This window comes from Phoca vitulina, unplaced genomic scaffold, assembly GCF_004348235.1.
Source record: "Phoca vitulina isolate PV1807 unplaced genomic scaffold, GSC_HSeal_1.0 scaffold2, whole genome shotgun sequence".
NCBI classification, from domain to species: Eukaryota; Metazoa; Chordata; class Mammalia; order Carnivora; family Phocidae; genus Phoca; species Phoca vitulina.
Genome location: NW_022589705.1, coordinates 81,905,367 through 81,923,447, shown reverse-complemented (window position 1 = coordinate 81,923,447; position 18,081 = coordinate 81,905,367). Strand labels below are relative to the sequence as shown.

Genomic DNA, 18,081 nt, shown 5'->3' with positions numbered 1-18,081 from the left:
TCTGATAGCATCCCCTAGCCATTGCATGGGAAGGACACTGGGCCAGCCAGAAAAAATCCTCCGTGTGTCCTTTATAAACTCCACCCACTGAGAGAGAGGAAAGACAAACAGCCTCCTGCCCAGTGGCCTTGTCGCCACTGGTGATTTGTGTTTCAGAGACCCCCGTCTTGCTCCCTAGTTGCTCTGGGCTGCTAGGAGGGATCTGCAAGAACAGATGGCTTAGGGAACAGGTTCACTTGCAAGAAGGTCCCCCATCTTACTCGTTTGCATTCCCTCAGGTTCCTCACTGCTCTCTGCTGGCCTATGGTTGGGCCAGAAGTCCTGCTGTGGCTGTCTGGTTCTAACAAGACTGAAATCTTTTTTTTTTTTCCTTTTCTAAACAAAAAATCTTGATGATCACCTTTCTCAGAAGCTCATGGAGGGTTAGGCGGGCACTCGGAAGTTTACAGATCTCTCCCGGAGACATAGTCAAATTTGCCTAACTATATTGGCTTCCCCCAGGGCCGTTTTAAATCAAACAGCTATCTTTTTTCTATTTGTGCTCTGCTACCCTGGCTGTAACTTCCTAGAGGACAGGGATTAGACGGCTGTCTCTTCCCAGGATATGACATATTGCTTCGTACACAGCAGATGGGTTCATGAACACTTCCAAAGCACAGAAGGACCTTTATATACCAACCAAAAAAATCTGACTCGAGTCAGCGGACCTGGTTCTGGGCCTAGCCTTGCAGCTAACTTCCTGTGCAACTTTGAGCAAGTCTGTTGCCTCTTCTGGGCCCCACTCTCCCCATCTGTGAGGTAGGACTGTGATCTCTAAAGATTGCTCCCCCGCTCCAACTCTCTCTGTCCAAGACAGAAATCCACACAGCTCTCCGTAGGGGAAACTGGGTCAAGATCAGGACTGAGCAAAGAAAAAAGAAATCATGAAATGGTAACTTCGGTCCCTAATGTCCCAACTGAAAAGGGCTCACAGGATAAATAACACAGTCTATGCAGATTAAATGCCATCCCTGAGATGAATTCTGGAAAGCGAAGTTACCTTCCCTATTCACAGCTCCTTCTGAGGGAGGCGTCCTGAGTTCTCTCTGTATAAAGCTGTAGTGGACTGTGATCAAAACCAGTCATGTCTGGACCCGGGATGGGATGGCTGGTGGATGCTGGACCCAAGGGAAACCAACTCCTGCCCTGGGGGCTTGGCTGAAAACCCTGCACCCTGGGGCCAGTTATGCCAGTCAGCAGCCAACCAGTGCAACTGGCCTCTCTCTGAGGAACCACCACCACTAGGAGCTCACAGAGCCGGCGGGACCCTACAGCTCAGGCTGTAACCTGAACAGCACTGCACTGACTTGGAAGCGAGGGACCCTGAACTTGTCCGGGTAGCAGCTGGGACAGTTTAAAACAGCAACAGAAAATCTGCCCCCCTCCAGGGGACCCTCATAACAAAGTTCCGTCACCGAATTTCATTTACACAGGCTTCTTGTAACCCAGAAAGGCAACCCAATACACACAGACATACCTGCCTAAACACCCCGCAAAAAGAACTCCAGGGTGACCACGAGGCTCCATTCCGACAACAAGAAACAGCCACCACGCTTCCTCGAGCAGCCCCCGCTGCAAGCACGCTGCACCACCCACAGACTCGTGCGTGTCCTTTCCTCTCCACTCCCATCCGCAAACCTTCCTACTCATCTTCCTTCTGTGGGGCCTTCTCTGGTCCCACCCGCTGCTCACCACACCCCTTTCTAAATCCCACAGCACCTTGGGACACCTCAATGAGAGGTCTCAACTGTGGACATCATTTTAAAGTCCTCACATCTAGGTCCTGTCATTCTTTGTCTAGATCTGTCTCTTCTCCCTTTGAATTCCTCAAAGCCTGGAGATTTCCTTGGGTCCTCAGTACTGAACACAGTGTCTGGCACAGGGGAAGGATTCCGTAAGCATTTTTTCCAGCACTGAGTGAGTGCAAGAGAGAAACAATCTGAGCGCCGCCAGCCCTCATGTTTGTATGAAGATGTTCAGAATCGTGCCTGGCATTTGTTACCACGCTTTTCATACTCTCAAAACATTTCTGATGTTATTTGTCATTTTGATTCTCATCATACCCAAGAGGTAGGCAGGGAGAGGGCAGAGACTCCCCACAGTAGAGAAGGACCCCAAGACTCTGAGAAGGACAGTGACCTGCTCAAGGTCACAGGAGAGATGGCTCAGACCTCCTGCCTCTGAAGCTGGGGTTCATTCCACCCCCCACCATTGGCTTCCTCATGTCCCTGTGACCTCCCACACGAAAGGGGGCATTGAGACAAGGAAGGGAGCTTTGAGGCCACACAAATCTTCGGCCCTTTGGGGGACGCTTTCCTTCTTGGCAAAAGCCCAAATCCATGGCCCTAGGGAAGGAAGCATCTAGAACTGTGGAAGCACTGGGCTCATAGCCAGCAGAGTTGGGTTCCAGATTTGGGATTTCCACATTCTAGTGATTTCATCCTGGATAAATTGTTTACTTTCTCTGAGCCTCAGTTTCCTAAGAAGTGACAGGTATTTGCTTCACAGAGGTGTTATAGAATCTGTGGGTTTCCAGTGCTGAAAAGAATTCAGACCCTGTTAAAGTATCATATGCATGTGAGGGGAAAAACAAAAATGACAGGGCAAACAAAGCACGGTGGACAAGGCCTCAAGTCTGAACCTGCACGAGGACATGCCGTCAGATGCAGCTCTATGTGTGGGCAGAAGTCACTGGCAGGGCGACAGGGCAAACTGCCCTCTGTCATACCAGTCCCACCTCTCCTGCCACGTCCCATAGGCAACCGAAGGAAGCACAGTGGAGAGGGTTCTACTTTAACCTACACCTGCAAAAAGGCATTTTCCTAAATTCCTTGACCTCATAAAAATGATCTGCTTACTTTGCGATCACTTTATTTATTTTTAAGTAATCGCTATGCCCAACATGGGGCTCAGACTCACAACCCCCAGATCAAGAGTCACATGCTCTACCGACTGAGCCAGCCGGGCGCCCCGGCGATCTGCTTACTAGATTCACCAGGTTCTGGCCAGCAGCCTCTTCCCAAATCGCCCTTTGGCCATTTTGCTACTTATTTTCCCCCCCAAGAGGTGGGTGGGGAGCCCATACCACACCAGTTCTGACCCTGCTGGCCTTTGCTGGAGGAGGGGTTGGTATGCACAGGGCCTTAGGGACAATTACTTTTATTAAGACCCTAGAAAAGCCACACTCAACGCTTCCGTTTTTCATCACCAGACTTGCCGGGGAGAAAATGAAATCACTGGTCGCTGTGACATTTTACACCCTCTCCCCGGAAATGGCCAGTTGCTACTTGCTATTATTATGATTTTTTTTACATTTCCATTATTAAGGTCATGGGTTCAGCCTCTGTTCTCACACATATAATTTCGCCTAGAGACAGGAAGATCTATTCCACCGCCATAGACAGTGCCACTCCCAATGCGCTGCGTGGTAAATGCTTGCCTGTTCCATCCACAAGACAGTCAACTCCTCAAAGGCGAGGAATCTGCCTTATTCATGTAAGTATTTCCAGTGACCGGCACAGTGTCCAGCATACTGGAGGCATTTAGTAATTATAGCTACTGTTTGTCGCACACTGCGCTAGGCACTTTTTTATGTATCATCTCGTGTAATCCTCACAACAACATCTCAAGGTAGAAATGTTATGATTCCCATTTTACAGATGGGGAAGCTGAGGCTCAGAAAGGTGAAATAGCTTGTCCAGGGTGAACACAGCCAGGAAAGAGCAGAATCAGGACTGAACAGAGGCTGACTAGCTTCAGAGCCTGTTTCCGGCCACCCACCTCCCCTGCTGGGGAAGCTTTTCCTTCAGAGGGCCATTTCTGCAGCTGAGGCAGAGGCTGGCTCTGATCCTCCATCCTGTACTCCCGACTCTCTCTGGGGCCTTCACCCTTTGTTTTCCCAGTGACCCTCAGTTGTCCCAACAACAGAATGGGGCACTTAATCTTTTTCCTTAGACCCGATGACTTCGATGGTGGGGGCAAGGATTTCTTATCACAAGTGCTAACTGAAAAGGAAAAATTCATAATGATTAAAATAATGAGGCAGTCAAGGGACACTCCAGGCTCGTCTGTCCTCAGGGGAGCCTCACATCCTAATCTGGGCCAAGCCACTGCCTTCCCCCCCAGTGGGGCTGATTTGATGGTCTATAAAATGATGATAATAATGCTGACCCTTCTCATGGGAAGGAAAAGGAGGTACGTGGGAGGAGTTAATGCTTAGACGGGAAAAGATTAGAGATGAAAAAGCATGAGTTTCAGGCTGAATTTAGAGCATGACATCATTTCTTTTTAGAATCAAAAGTCGCTTTTAAGTCATGTTTATGAAATTGCTTTTTGTGGTTCCTTGAATCCCTCATTTTGCCAATCTTCTACCTCCTATAACAGGAGTCAAAAAAGGGGAGACGTAAGTCCAGAGGGTGCTGAGACTCAAGTCTTCACAGGACAGACTGGAGATGCAAAGGCTCACAGAGCACCCACCCCCACCAAGGAGTGAAGGACAGTGAAAACAGGAGGGGACTGCTTGGAAGGTGGCTTTGGCCAGCTCCAGGTGTGGGAGGATTTTCACGGGGAGACACACAGGTCATGGGGAGGGAAGCTCACTCTGAGCTAGGGAGGGGTCCTCCGGCCCTCGCCTGGACTGCTAAAGCAGACTGTGGTCCGAGGGCTTGTGGGCTCGCAAAGATAAAAGTGGTATTTAGCAGAAGAGAGAAAAATGTATTCAACTCCCAGCCCAGTTATGATTTAGACGCAGCCGTGGGCAGAATAGCAATGAGCTCCTTATTTTAAACAAATGGTAGAGAGATGGAAATAGATCAAGGGTGTGGAATCAGTGGAGGTTTTTGCAATCAGTGAACGGATGGCAGACCACACCCTTGTCAGGAAGGGAAAAGAAAAAAATACAAAGAATATTCCTTAAGAACAAAAAGCCTCTCTTTTTGGAGAGGAGTGTTCACATTACTGCTGCAGAGCAGCGTGCATCTAAATCATCACTAGAGAAGGTTCAGACCTCCTCTTGGTGCTGGACTCAGGAAGGGAGGAGACTCCAGCCCTTCCCCTGGGGACTCTGAATCCAAGTAAGACCCTCCTCCAAAACGAAGGGAACCTGGACTGGATGGACCCTCAGGATCATGTAGCAAAAGCTAGGACAGTGGCTCCCATTCACGTATTTGGTGCCAGACATTTTATATATTCTTTTGTTCCAATCCTACAGCATTCTCATGAAGCAGGTACTTGTATCTTCATGCTGTTAAGGGAAGAAACTAAAGCTGGGTCTAGCTAAGGTCTAGCCCAAGGCCACACAGTTAAAAGTGGAGAGTCAGGATTTGAACTTGGGCCTGTCTGGCCGCAAAACCCACATGTTCTCCACTACACCACAAGAGGCCTTTGCTCACTCGTTACTCTTCAGCGAGGCCTTCCCTGACCACCCGAAGTAAACATGCAGCGCCCCGTCCCTGGCACTCTCTATGCCCTGCCCCTATTTTCTTCCTCTGCTCAGCACCTAAAAGCCTCTGACCTACTATATTTTTACTTATTTGTTTACCATCTGTTTTCTTCCCCTAAAACCTAGACTCCACCAAGGTGAAGATTTTCAGCATACCTGTAGTGCTTAGAACAGTATGTGGAAAATCAATGAATATTCAGTGAATAAACAAATGTTGAAAAGCCTCTTGCCTGACTTTCTACTGGAAAGCTAACATTGAAATGCATACCACTTTTGATAAAAAGCAACCCAATGGTCCTTCAGAAAACCTAAAGTTAGGGACGCCTGGGTGGCTCAGTCAGTTAAGCGGCTGCCTTCAGCTCAGGTCATGATCCCAGGGTCCTGGAATCGAGCCCCGAGTACCTACTCCACAGGAAGCCTGCTTCTCCCTCTCCCACTCCCCCTGCTTGACACACTCATACTTGACAAATAAATAAATAAAATCTTAAAAAAAAGAAAAGAAAAAAGCTGTGACAGCAGCGTGATCCAGGCCACAGAAGCCAAGATGGGAAGCAAGGATGCCTTAGGGAGGATGCCCAGAGGACGTGGGGCCCTCTTAAAAAAAAAAAAAAAAAAAACAACCCTAAAGTTTCTAGACTCAGATGGTGTAAAAGGGAGAGTAAAGAGACAGCGGGCCTACCTCTCGGAAGACAGGAGAGCGGAAGATGTCATCCAAGCCGCCACAGTGGGCAAGAGGGCAAGACACAGACACAAGGCACTAGTTCACAAGCTAATTTGAGCTCACACAGGGATCTGTAAATAAGAGAATAAAACAGGTAACTAGAGATGCTGAGACAGACAGTGGAGCTCAGTCTGTAGGAAGAATCAACAAAGCCATTCCACAGCTTCACTTGGCGTGGGGTGTGGGTATACTGCTGTCAATAACGTGTTCATCATTTAGGAAGATAAAAAAGGTGGGGGGGGCAGGACCTCCCTACAGGACAGGCATCAACTGTACCCCAGAAAAGATTCACAGAGCAGTGGTTCTTCGGGGCGCCTGGGTGGCGCGGTCGGTCAATCGTCTGACTCTTGGTTTTCAGCTCAGGCCCTGATCTCAGGGTCTGGAGATCAAGCCCCGCACTGGGAGTCTGCTTAAGATTCTCTCTCTGCCCCTCCCCACCATGTTCCCTGTCTCTCTCTTTCTCTCTCTCTCAAATAAATAAATACATCTTTAAAAAAAAGAAAGAAAGAAAGCAGTGGTTCTTTAACTTGCCCAAACTGATAACTTGGGGCAAGGTTCTTGACTCAGTGGGGATAACATGAGATAATGTATGTGAAACCCTGAGTACAAGACTCTGAGTACAATACCCATTTCTGAAAATCTGATACATGTACACACCCCCTCTCCAGAAAAATGCACATTTGAATATACACTCAAAATTCTGCATACAATTTCACAGGGGCTAGGAGCCTTCCAGAACCTTCCAGGTCTACTGAATAAGGGGCTAAGAAAAAGTGCCTTAATGAGATAGAAGGGCTCCAGGGTCAACAAGATTTGACTGTAATTCACTAGAATATAATCATACACCTAAAGAAACAATGTGCTAACTGGAACAGAGGTTAATCAACCTTGGGAGCACAGAAATGGCAAATATAGGCTGTCCCCATTCATTCAAGCACTGCTAAGGGAGGGGTGCCCTGGTCCAAGAACCTACTCGTCTGTCCCTGGTGGCAATGGTCCCTCCTCCTCTGTTGACATACAGATCAGTTTCGTGTGCCCACAAGGCTTCTTGGGTGATAGCCAGGAAGCCCCAGTGTGCTGAGATCGAGAGCTCTTATTTTCTACTAGTGAGTAGAAATGAGTAGATTCTAATGAGCAATTTCTCTCATAGCAATCGACCTAAAGGAAGTAATTAGAAGTTGAGACGTATATAGGCACATACATAAGATGTCCACTACAATGGATTTCTAAAAACTTTTTGAGTTAATTTTTATTTGTTTATTTTTTAAAGATTTATTTATTTGAGAGACAGAGCACACACATGAGCAGGGGGAGGGGCAGGAGAGGGGAGAGAGAATCTCATGCAGACTCCGCGCTCAGCGCTGAGCCCAACACGGAGCTCAATCTCACTACCCTGAGATCATGACCTGAGCCGAAACCAAGAGTCCGACGCTCAACTGATGTGCCACCCAGGCACCCCTTGAGTTAATTTTTAGATTAACATGCAGTTATAAGAAGTAATATTGAGAGACTCCCTATACCCTTCACCTAGTTTTCCCCAGTGGTAACCATCTCAGTCTGTTCAGGCTGCTATAACAAAAACACCAAAAAGTGGGTGGTTTAAAAAACATACATTTATTTCTCACAGTTCTAGAGGCTGAGAAGTCCAAGCTGAAGGCACTGGCAGATTACCTGTCTGGTAAGAGCCCCTTTCCTGGTTCAGAGGTGGGCATCTTGCTGTCCTCAACATGGCAGAATGCGTGAAGAAACTCCACCCCCCTGACCTAATCACCCCAAAGGCCCCCACCTCCTAACATCATCACACTGGGGATTAAGTTTCAACATAGGAATTTTGAGGGCACACATTCGCTCGATGGCAAGAATATCTCGTATAATCATCAATCCACACAACTTATTTGGATTTCGCTGTTTTATGTGTACTCATTTGTGTGTGTATTTAGTTCTATGTAATTTTATTACATGTAGATTTGTGGGACCACCACCATAGTCAAGACACAGAAAGGTTTCATCACAGTAAAAAAGTAAAAATAATAAACCTCAGCATCCAACATTAGGAGATTGCTCACATAAATTATGGCACAGTTATAGGATAAAATATTTTTCAGTCGTTTAAAAGGGTGAATACATATATCTTATAAAATGTTTATAGAGATTGTTTAATACGGGAAAATGCTTATGAGATGCAAAGTTGCATATATGATTTTTTTAAAGTATTGAAAAAAATAAAGTATTGAGAAATACTTGAGGAAAATATGCTCGAAGTTTCTAAACACTATTTCCCTTTAGTTGGTAGGATAGGTTGTACTTTTCTTCCATTTTACTTTTTTGTATTTGTCAAAAACTTCTACAATAAGCATCTATTATGGACTGAATGTTTGTGTCCCCCTAAAATTCATACGTTGAAGCTCTACCTGGGAATGTGATGGCATTGAGAAGCGGTGCCCTTGGGAGGTAATAGGGTTTAGGTGGGATTACGAGTGTGGGGCCCTCATGATGGAATTAGTGGCTCTACAGGAAAAGAAGACAAAGAGAAAGACTGCTCTCTCTCTGCCCTGTGAGGACACAGGGAGAAGGCAGCTGTCTGCAGGCCAGGAAGAGGGACCTAGGAACCAAATCAGCTGGCACCTTCGTTTGGGGACTTCCCAGCCTCCAACACTGTGAAAAATAAATGTCTGTTGTTGAAGCACCCCAGTCTGTATTTTGTTATGGCAGCCCAAGCTAACTAGGACAGCATCTCTTACTCAAAGAATAGGGGTGGTGTGTGTGTGTGTGTGTGTGTGTGTGTCGGGGGAGGGGGGCGGGAATACAAGAGGGGAAAAAGGGAAGAGAAACGAAATTAAAACCAAAAATGTTGACTCAAGGCTGAGACCCTACCATGAGGAGGGACTGCTCCCTGGGAAGCAATTGCTCTATCTGCCCCAGGACCCCAGGGCTCCGGGGACTCTAGCCTATGGCTTTCCCAGGCACCATGGGAGTGCAGAAGGAGTCTACGGGCTCTGCAGCTCTGGTTGTGAACAGGGTGTAACAAGGAGGTGAGGGCATCCTCTGGGCCTCAGCCTTTATTTATGAAAGACAAGGAGGCTGGAGAGACTTGAAGGGCAGGGGCAGGACGTGGAAGCAGCCAGTTAGCTCACCCTTGCCTGTTCCACTGAGTGTAACCCTTCCTGATCTGAACCCAGGAGGAAGAGGAAGGGGGTGTGGGGAGCGGGATACAGGATGGGTGGAGCATCTGCTCAGGCAGTAACCCACGGGAGACAAATGAGGGCAGAGCCGGGCTGGAACCTGCCCTGTCTGGGTCTGGGCCCTCTCTGCAAGGAGACTCTGCACCATCTGATAAGAGTATTGGCCTGGGAGTCAGCTATCTGAGTCTCATTCCAACTGGGCCTCAAAGCAGGGCAGTTTGGCAAAGCCAATTCGATATGGGGGACATTTTGATAGAACTGAATCAAAACAGAAAATTGCCATTAAAAAAAATCACCAAGTAACTTCTGAAAGACCTATCCAACCCTTACTTTCTCTCAGGCCCTCCCCCTTCCCCTGACCCTCATTCTACCCCCAACCTTGACTCCATTCCTGATTTCTACCATGTCTCTGACCCCCTCTCCACTGCAGATCACTCCTGACTTTCAGAAGTGAGAGCTGGTATTGGGCGGGGCTCAGAGGGGAAGCGAGGATGTCTGCTTTACATGCACCACTTGACAGTAAAAAAAAAAGTTATAAATTTAATGATTTGGTTTTTAGGGTAGATGTCCTCATAGGAATAGTGCTGTGCCAATGCATTCCAGGGTTGAATGGCCGCTTTCAAAACTGCTAAAGGCTTTGGAAGTGATTTCTAAACAAAGCGAGAGATCTCAGGGAGGGTTCTCAGGTGAAAAAGCCAGAGGTCCCAGAAGGGAAAAAGAGACCGCTCCATCCGGAAACGAAAAACGCTAGAATCCTTATGAGGGTATGGGTGGTCTGCCTGCCTGGAATTCTGCCCTTTGCGGGGCTGCCTGCCCCTCTGCCATCCCATATGGTTCTGGTAAACAGTCACAGTGTCATGCCTGCCCCAGGCGAAAGAACTGGGCCATGGCTCAAGCCTGGCCAACTTTAGTACCTATCTCCTGTCCACAGCGACTGGTCTAAGAGGAAGGTACAGAACCCAAGCAGAGTCAGCCTCCTTCCACGGGGTCTAATAATATGATGCCTAGGAGAGAACACTCTAGGATCTTCCTCTGGGATTGTGGACTATAAAGATGATGGGAGTCTGGGGCTGCTGACAGCCATCTTGCCACCATGCAGATAGTCAGCAACCCTATTTCAAACTTCCTAAGCCAATAAATTGTTTTTGCTTAAGCGGGATCATGCCTGTTTTCTGTTCATTGCAACTAACAGGCCAGTAACATATTGTTCCACTCCTTATTTCAGAACTTCGGGGATCCCGAGATTGCCTAAAGGGAGGCTTGCTTATTGACAGGCCCTGCCCACTTCTCAGCGCCCATAGTCAGACCTTCCACGCAGGAAAGAGATCCCCTGTGGAAAAAAAACTCTCATGCTTCAGAGGAACCTACGCCAGCTATCTATCTATACTAATCAACCAAGTCCTTTATTCATAAATGTCTTTCAATCAAAAAGAGATACATACCTAGGCACATATTGGTGACGTGTCTGACCTTTGAGGATAAAAGTTGGCCTCCAGAGTTCCCAGAGATAAAGGATCAAGACTTAGATTGGCTTCAGAGCTCTTACCAACAGTACTGCACGCTGGAAGACAAAGGAGTGAGGTCTTCAAAGGTCTGTGGGATAAAAATGAATTTGTACCTAGAATTCTCTCCCCAGCCAAATCAACATACACATCTGAGGTCCTACAAGGACCCCAAGTTTCCCTGTCACACAACCTTTCAAAGCAGTATGCATACTCAAGCAAAAGGAAAAAGAAAGCCCAGAAGGAAATGGACCTGAATGGGATACAGGAAACAGAGGACTAACCCAAGAGACCTATGAAGGCAATGTTTTATAAACTACATGAGTACAAGTCTCAAATTATTGAATCCAGGTGGTGTGTTTACAAGTGTCCTTTGTACTATGATTTCGACTTTTCTCTATGTTTCAAATTTTTCATAATACAAAGTTGGAAAAAAAATAGAATCACAAGGATCAAGAACAACAACAACAACAACAAATTAACGGCACGTATCTTTTGCATCAACAAGAGAAAGGGCAGTTAAATAAATGGCAGGATAAATTAAAACATAGGTTATTTAATGCTTTGTTAACAACATAGGTGGTTCCTAATTTACTATGTTCTACCACCTAGATATTAAAACTGTGCTCCTCAAGAAACATGGGATTTTTAGATTATGCAATGTGAATGCACTTAATACCACAGAACCAGGGTGCCTGGGTGGCTCAGTTGGTTAAGCGACTGCCTTCAGCTCAGGTCATGATCCTGGAGTCCCTGGATCGAGTCCCGCATTGGGCTCCCTGCTCGGCAGGGAGTCTGTTTCTCCCTCTGACCCTCCCCCCTCTCTCTCATTCTCTCTCAAATAAATAAATAAAATCTTAAAAAAAAAAAAATACCACAGAACCATACACTTGAGGGATTAAAAGGGTAAATTTCATGTTATGTATATTTTACCACAATAAACTTTTTTAAAAGAAGTGTGATTTTGAAAAATTCAGCACTTTCATTATTTTTTTAAAACCCTAGTTGGAGCTTTTGGGGAAACAATAACTTTTGTGATGAAGAAACATTTGTGTGCCACACAAATGAAACAATTCTGTATGTGTTTTTTTGTACACGTGAGCAAGGGTTTCTTTGGGTTTGCCTAGGAGTAGACTTGCTGCTCATAGGGTATATGCATCTTCCACTCTGGAAGATATTTCCAAAGTGGTTGCACCAACTGACTGGCGTGCCACCAGAAGGGCATGAATATTCCCAATGAGTATCCCCCCCAATTCCGCGTTTTTGCTGGCATTCGTGTTTTCAGACTTCCACATTTGGGGTGTGAAATCTGAGTTTCATTTTTATAGAGTAGGGGTGAGCAGGATGTGATCTGTCAGCCTGGCTGAACAGTTGGGACAGTGCCCAACATCTGGTCCAGCAGCGACACAAGCAGGTATGATGTTGGTTGAACTGAACTGGCCAGGGACACTTGTCCTTCACGGAGTCCTTTGTGTGATGGGGGAACCAGTGTGCATGAGGACCTGGGGAGGAGAAACTAACAGCCCTGAGGAGTAGATCCCAGGCGCTGGCAGCAGACAGGGCCGAGAAGATGCTGGAGCAGCTTGTGTGAGGCTTGGAGGGTGGGTTTTTCAGAGGAGGAGAGTCCATGGCAACGCTGGAACAGAAGGGAGGAACAGAATCTGATGAAGAGAAGAGGGGAAGCGGGATAGAAGAGACTACAGCCTGTTCCAAAGCTCAAAAGCAGGAGAAAATTCTACATCATTGAAGGAAGAAGATGGGTGTGCTTGGCAGAAAAGAATTTAAAGTAGAGAATAATCAGAAATACTGATGGTGAGGTAAAATTATTAAATTGCTGCATGCCTCAGTATCCCCAATCGTAAAAGCAGGATACCGATGGCACCTATCTCATAAAAGTGTGGTGAACATTACATGAAATAATCTCTCTAAGGTGCTTGGCATAATGCCTGGAGCAAGTAAATTCACTAAGTATTAGCTCTTGTTAAATAAGTCGTCCAAGATCACATAGCTCAACTCGTGAGTGGGTGTCTAGGATTTGAAGAGTTCTCTGATTTCAAAGCCCAGACTCAACCCCTGTGCTCTACCAACTACCTACCATTTATGGAGCACAGTGCTCCATACTCTACATTAGTTATCTCATTTACTCCTTATCACATCCCTGAGCTGGGTATCACCATTTTACAGAAGAGGAAATTGGGCATCGCTTAACTTGCTTGCCCAAGTTCACACAGGTGGGACTCACTCATACCCAGGCCTGCCTGGCTCCAGGGCCCTCTCGCCACCACCACACTGGGAGTCTCCTGGCCTGGGTCCTAGTCCCAGATCTGCTACTGACTAATCTGCATCACTGAGTCTGTTTCCTCCTTTTGTAAATAACGGGGTTAGAGAATGATCTCTCTGGTCCCTTTAAGCTCCACTGTTCTGGGAAGGTGGATTTGATGAAATCAGACAGTGTTCCAGGTAGGAGAGAGGGGTATGAGTCAGACGGATCCCCATCCCCATCTGACTGCACAACATCAACCAACAGAGATCCAGAGGCGCCAAGAGAGGAGTCCAGGTCTCCAAAGCATTAGTCATTGTCTGCTCCCACCCCCCAGGGGACCAGCAGGGCTGCGGCTCCAATTATAGTGGATTGATGAGGGGCCTCTAGGATGATGAAAGGGTGGGAGAGGGCATGTCAGAGGGCACACTGGGAGATCTGAATTGCTCAGCCTGGAGAAGAGAAGGCAAGAAGAGCCACTCTTCAAGTTTCCAGTCTGGGTGGCAGGGGAGAAAGAACACGAGGGTAAGCTTCAGGGTATCTGGGACCTGGCCCTAGTCCTGGCTCTGATACTAACAAGCAGTAAGACCTTCGTTTGGCAAGTTACCTCATCTCTCTGATCTTCAATTTCCATGTCTAAAATATTAGGGAAAGAACTCTAAAGAGAAATCCCACCAATTTATACAAAAAAATGTAAAATAGTACAGCTAAAAACAACTAAAAGTGGCTCAAAACCCTGGCAATGGGGAGAACTGCTAAGCAGACCCAAACGGAAGGGTGGTGGTTGATGCGATGGAATATTAAAATGTCATTTGGGATGCTGAATGGTAACAAACGTTTATTGCACGCTATGTGTCAGGCACTGAGGAGAGGTCTTGACATGCATGACCTCATCTAGTATCCTCAAGCATCTTCTGAGCAGATAGGATTGCATTTTTCAGATGAGTTAGCTGAAGCCCTGAGAGGTTCAGTCACCCAACACGTTAATAAGTGATGACATCAGGACTCCAATTCAGAGGTCCATCTGACTCAGAAGTCCCCAGCCCTAATTTACACTCTCCTGTTGGATGGGAGGACCGTGCAGAAATAGACAAATGGATATATGAAAGTGTGAAGTGGGGGAAAAAAAAAAACTCTCGAGTGATTATGTTAATGTAAGAAAGTTGGCATCCACACTAGGTTTGGAAATTTATAAATAGGTAATTTAGGATGATGAGAAGTTACTAGGGGCTGCTAAAGTTTAGATGCTTCTGCTCCATTTTCGGTAGTAAAGATGATGAAACATAGAATACCTGAGGGGGGTGAGTGCAGACGAGGGGCCTTTCTGGTTCTACTAGTAACTTTCAAGGTGAGCAGAGAGGGAAAGTACAGCTGCACTTCTTCATCCCTGAGAAGAGATGGGAAGTCTGGTCATATAACTCTCCTGCTTCAAGCTTTTCGGTTACTTCATGTGGCCTACAGCACTAGTTTTCAACCTTGGCTGCATATTACAATCACCTAAGAAACATTTTTTTTAAAGTAGGCTCCATGCCCAATGTGGGGCTTGAACTCACAACCTCAAGATCAAGAGTCGCATGCTCCACCGACTGAGCCAGCCAGGCACCCCTCACCTGAGAAATTTTTAAAACTACTAATATCCGGGTCTACTCCCAGAGATTCGTATTTAATTGATATGGGTGTAGCTTTGGCATTGGAAATTTTAAAATCTTCTCACATGATTCCAATATGTGGAAACATCTGAAAACCCTTGCCAAATGATAAAGGCTTAACTCCTTCACTTGACATAGGCCTTGATTTCTTCAGTTAAGCTCCCCTAAATCCCCATTTTTCACCTATTTTCTCCAAACCGGTTACAATGTCCTAAATATGCTATGCCCTGCTATTTATATTTCTGCATCTTTACATGTTATTTCTTGTGCTTGGAAGGCCTTCTCCCTTGGCCATCTGGAAAACTCCATCTTCAATTCTGTGGCAGCCAGCCTCCACGATGACCCTCAGTAATCCCCACATCCTGGTGTTGACACCTTGTAGAGTCCCCTCCCCCACTGAATAGGCCTGGCCTGAATAACAGTATGATACTGTGGACACGATGGAATATGACTTCCAAGGATGGGTCATGACAGACATCGCAGCTTCCATCTTATTCTCTCTTGGATCACTTGCTTTGGGGGAAGCCAGCTGCCATGTCTTAAGCGGCAGCCCCATGGAGAGCTCCTGCCAACAGCCACGTGAGCGAGCCAGCTTGGAAGTGGATCCTCCAGTCTTAGTCAAGCCTTCAGATGACAGTAATCCCAGCTGACATCCTGACTGCAACCTCAAGAGAGATCTTAAGCCAGAACCACCCAGCTAAGCCACTCCAGAATTCCTGAGCCATAAAGTGTGAGATAATGTTTGTTGTTCTAAGCTGCTAAATTTGGGGTTATTATGCCTCGATAACTAATACAAATACCAAGCTCAAGTATATGATACTCTCTGAGAGCTTTTCTCCTCTGCTGAAGTTGAACTAATCACCCTGTACCACTTTGGAGCCTTGGACAGCCCCTATTATAGCAATCATGACATGGAGTCTAACTGTTGGCCTTTCTTGCCCTCTAGATTCAGTTCCACGAGGACAGGGCCAACCATTAGTGTAAATGAACACATGTGAGAAAGGCCATCTGAGTTGACTCTGACAGACCTTTTAGCCCAGGCTTCTTCCCTACACAAAAACTCCAAGGTATGATTGCTGGAAACCATAGATGTCATAGTGAGTGGGTCCTGAGGATTTTCTTAATAATCCAACAAAACCCTGGCATCTATGGATGCATCTAAAGCACGAGACTGGAATTCAGATCTGAATTTGATTTGATTTGATTTTAAAGTAGGCTCCATGCCCAAGATGGAGCCCAACACAGGTTTGAACTCATGACCCTGAGATCAAGACCTGAGCTGAGATCAAGAGTCAGACACTTTAACCAACTAAGCCACCCAGGCACCTTCAGATCTGGATTTTAATTCAAATCTGCCGACTACTTGCTGAACTTCTCTGAGCTTTGGTTTCCTCATGCACCAAAAGGCTCTTCCAATTCTAAAATGTAATGATTCTATATTTTCAGCTAGTACTCTTGTTCCATAAAGAAGAGAAAAATAGGCTAGTAGTGTTAAACCATAACAGGGGTTCTCAAATGAGGCTGTGTATCAGGAATACCCCCGGAGCTTATAACACACACACACACACACACACACACACACACACACACCCATGGAGCCCACCGCTATACCTTCCGAATCAGCTTCTCTGGGTCTCTGGAGACATGGCCAGGGCATCTGTATTTGTATATAGTTCCAAAGTGATTCAGATGTGTGTCTAGAGCTAAGAATCACTAATCTACAATATATAAGTCAGAGATTAAAAAAATTTTTTCTGCCAGTTGGTTGGCTCCATGGTTTATAGAGTACAGTGCTAATGGGTTTGTTCTCTCAACTGTTCGCTTTCTGTGAGGTGGACAGATGATAGATGGACTCTTGGAACCAGCCCATCTCTACTACTAGAAAAGCATTCACAGGTGCACTATCAGGACTCCATTGGATCGTCAACAAAAATGACTCTTTGTATGACCCAACTGTTGAGGGCATTTACTGGAAAGCAAATCATGGGTTATTTTCGCCTACGTAGGGTAGAGAGCTGCTTTCTTTTTGTGAGATAGGAATGAACAGAAATTAAGAGCACTGGCTTTGGAACCCAACAGCTTAAGTTCAACTCCTGGCTCCAGGACTTAATCACACGCTGGGTAACTGTGGCTGAGTGAGCACAGTTTTCTGAACCTCATTTTCCTGGGCATTGGTATGGGGAGGACATGCACTACCTTGCAGGGATGTTGTTAGGATTAAATGATACAATGTATGTGAAACACTCAGCACAGAACCTGGCACAAAACAAGTGCTCATTATGTAGCAGCACACTGGCAAAAACAAAATATGGCACTTTTGTTATTAATAGCAATATATATTTGTCTAGTGCCTTGTAAATTACAAAGCGCTCTTACATCTGACACTGAAACCCTCCCCCCACCCCCAGTCCTGAGGTGGGCATGGCAGACATTAGTGACCCCATTTTACAGAAAAAGAAAGGCTCAGAAGGGTTCACTGGCTCCAGATCAAATGGCAAAAAAGTGTGTCTGGCTTCAGACCTGGGTGTGATACCATGAAAATGAGTAATTATACACGCACACTTGGCAGGCTGAGCATGTAGGGACCATCTGGTTTCGCGGGCTGAGGAGGACTGGATTTCTGAGCAGCTTCTTTTTTTAGATGAAAGCAAGATGGGGAAACTAAGCTGGCAAACTTTCCCTCGTTTTCAATATCGGTGTGATTTGTGCTCAGTTTTGCTTTCCTTCTAACTCTCAGGCACTCCACATCCATGTTCTCTCTGTTCACTCCAGCTGCCCTGGGCTGCACCGTCACTAGCTCTGCCCTGGGCCCCACAGCTGGGGTCTGAGAAAACCAAAAGAAAGGGAAGCAGCAGGGGCAGCTGGAGCCATCAGAGGGCTAGGCGAACACCAGCTGTTCCCAAGTCTGGCTGGGGAACAAGAAGCCTGCTGATGAGGGGGACAAGCGGGGTGGGGACAGTGATCCCTGCTCCCCTGTGTCAGTCAACAGGAGGATGCTTTTCCCATGCAACAGATGGGTCTTGCTCCTGGAATAATGTAATCCATTATGGCACGAATGTGTTTCTCCTGGGGAGCAGGAGGCCAAGAGATCAAATGTTAGTTGAGTCTAATCAAGAAGGCTTTCAGAGAAGAGGAGAACTCGAAAGGGGCCTAAAGGATTAGCAGTACTTGGAAGTAGAGGAAGGAGGTTGGGAGGCTCCCCAAGCAAGAAAACATCGTGAGAAAGGGCATGCGTGTTGGTTTGGGGAATGGGTGGGCATATTAGGGGGACTGGGGAAAAAGAGTGTG

General features: G+C 46.5%; 1 long non-coding RNA gene across 1 annotated transcript; it reads right to left on the bottom strand.

The window, feature by feature from the left end:
* Window positions 1-6,163: 6,163 nt before the first annotated feature.
* Window positions 6,164-16,502, bottom strand: LOC116640748. Its single transcript, XR_004301057.1, has 3 exons — window positions 16,405-16,502; window positions 10,825-10,943; window positions 6,164-6,271 (listed from the first exon to the last, which is right to left on the bottom strand). It is a non-coding gene; the product is annotated as an uncharacterized LOC116640748 (long non-coding RNA).
* Between the last annotated feature and the right edge of the window lie 1,579 nt (window positions 16,503-18,081).